General features: G+C 46.9%; 1 pseudogene; it reads left to right on the forward strand.

The window, feature by feature from the left end:
* LOC100152221 lies at positions 616-2,295 on the forward strand (annotated as a pseudogene).

A 2,741-nucleotide genomic window follows, 5' to 3' on the forward strand; every position in this document is an offset into this window, starting at 1 on the left:
ATGGTAGAGTCCCCTTAACCACTTCTTTGATCTTCTCATACTTCTACATCTTGGGCTCCGCTACTCAACATCCGCTCATGGGTACACTTTAAGAGCCCTGAGAAAGTGGCTGGCCATTAACTGTCTGCAAGATGTCTCAAAAATATGTTTCTGAGCACTGAAAATATGGTAGGCACTGTGCAAGATGCTTTCACATATGTGTGAACTGAAATTTGCTATCAGCCTCTAAAACATGAACCACTGCAGCTACCAACCTGTAGCACCCCATGAGTGGAGCTCAGGGTGGAGACCAGGAGTGAGACACTCTGTGCTCTGGGAAAACTGGAAGACCGAGCCTTCCGATAGTTAAGATATTTTTAGGAGAAGATTTTATGAGCCCAGTTCTTGCATCTCCCCATATCTAGAAACACACTAAAATCCTTGAATGATGACTGATGTCTATGACTAGTAGTAGCCTTCACGAGACCAGCAGCAAACGTCTGTAAAATGTGTGCATGGCTGCATGAACCTCCCCCTTCACCTTTATGACTTATATCTGGATATTCCCCCTGTCCTCCTTGGGGCAGTATTTCAGTGGCAAATACTGCCTCCTGGGCCATAGTTAGTGGGAAAAAGATGTCACGGTCATCTGTGACAACAACCATTCCCAAGGGTGGGCTAGTGAGCCCTGAGGGAACTCAGGGAAGAAACAAAGGAGACTGGCCCAAAGTTAAGGCGCGTATCAACGGAGTGACTCCAGTAAGCGCAGACATTTACATCTTCCCAGAGAGACTGGTTTTCTGTAAATCTGGTTGTCTGTAAAGCTTTTGTTCCTACTACCTTCCCTTTGTTGCAAAACTGACATACCCTGGCACACCCTCCCCACCCCCACCCCCCTGGCTCACTTGCTCAGCGTTTTCTTGGGGCTACCCCAAATGCTGTCTTCCAGACTTAGGTCCTAATTTTACCCCAAATAAAACTTAATTTTCAGGTTGTATTTTTTCAGTCAACGTATGTCATCATGTTTTTATGTCATCATGTTTTTTTTCTGCAACAGTCCTGTGGTATGTATTTTTCTACCATCATTCTGTAGATAAGGCATGTAAGCTCTGAGAGGATAATTCTGTTACTGCAAAATACAGAATTCTAAATCATCCGTTGGTCTCAGTATACACCACAACTATGGGATTCTAAAGCTTGTTCTTTCCAGTTGCTGGGGAGAAAAGGTTTGGAGGAGATGAAGATATGCTTATGTGCAAAAAAAAAGTTGCCCAGGGAAAAAAATGGTCCCCAGAACATTGTTACGTGGTTGGGTGCTTGTGGGTGCAAGCCTCTGCTGGAGGCAGGGAAAGCCCAGGATCAGAGCAGCTTCATTGTAGACAAATACTTTTCAAAGCTGTTCTAAGCAAGAGAACTTCTCAGATACTGCCTGGAAGTTTCTTAGGAATGCTGGTTAGTGCCTGCCAGAGCAGTTTGCATTCTTGCCCAGATGTGAAGGTGTAGGTCTCTATCAGATACAGGGGCAATCCATAGTGCCATGTTCCTCACTTCTGTGGGAAAATGCAGATACTGACATGCAGGGATTTTGTCTGACTCTTGGGAAGTGGGGATGAGGCAAGAGCTTCTGTGTCAGCGTCTTTTAAGAGATTCCCAGCTGCCTCCTCTGGGGAGAGCGATGAAGCGGGCAGTGGCTTTGGATCCTGGCTAGATGGACGGTTGGAGGCACTGGGAGTGGACCAAGCCATTTATGGTGCCTACATCCTGGGGGTCCTGCAGGAGAAAGAGGAAGAAGAGAGGCTGGACGCTCTGCAGGGTATCCTCTCTGCTTTTCCGGAAGGAGATTACCTCCTGAACATCTGCAAGGAGATTGTGGAATGATGGTTGGAAACTCAGAATGTTATCACTAAAGTGAAAAAAGAAGATGAGGTCCAGGCCATCGCCACCCTCATTGAGAAGCAGGCGCAGATCGTGGTGAAGCCCAGGATGGTGTCAGAAGAGGAGAAGCAGAGGAAAGCCGCGCTCCTGGCCCAGTATGCTGACGTGACAGACGAAGAGGATGAAGCAGATGAGAAGGATGATTCAGGTGCCTCCACGATGAACCTTGGTTCTGACAAATCTCTCTTCCGAAACACCAATGTGGAAGATGTTCTCAATGCCCAAAAACTGGAGCAGGACTCGCTTCGGGATAAGTCCCAAAGGAAGAAGTAATAGGACAAGCTGCAGAGGGAGAGGGACAAACTAGCTAAGCAGGAGCACAAGGAAAAGGAAAAGAAAAGGATACAAAGAGGGGAGCAAAAGTGATAACCTTGGTCCACTCTATTCTTTCTCCTCGTGGACTTGGTCAAAGGGAGAACTGGTTGTGCACATGTGTATTTAAGAGAAATGAGAGAACATTGCAAAGTGGTTTCCCAAGGCATTTCCCCTTTTGTTTACATGGTCAAGAGGAAAATCACAAACACTTCTAATTATAAAATGTGCCAATGTCTCTGTGGTGTGGGTAATCAGATTATTGTAGTTGATGTCTGTACCAAAGATCTGGAATGTGGGCAGCTTTTGTATTTTAACACTGAAGCCCCGTACTCCTTTTGCCCACTTTAAAAAGTCTTCCCTGGGAGTCCCATCGTGGTGCAGTGGAAACGAGTCCAACTAGGAACCATGGGGCCTCACTCAGTGGGTTGGGGATCCGGCGTTGCCATGAGTTGTGGTGTAGGTCACACACGCGGCGCAGGTCTGACATTGCTGTGGCTCTGTTGTAGGCTGGC

This window comes from Sus scrofa, chromosome 1 (genome assembly GCF_000003025.6).
Source record: "Sus scrofa isolate TJ Tabasco breed Duroc chromosome 1, Sscrofa11.1, whole genome shotgun sequence".
Classification (NCBI taxonomy): Eukaryota; Metazoa; Chordata; class Mammalia; order Artiodactyla; family Suidae; genus Sus; species Sus scrofa.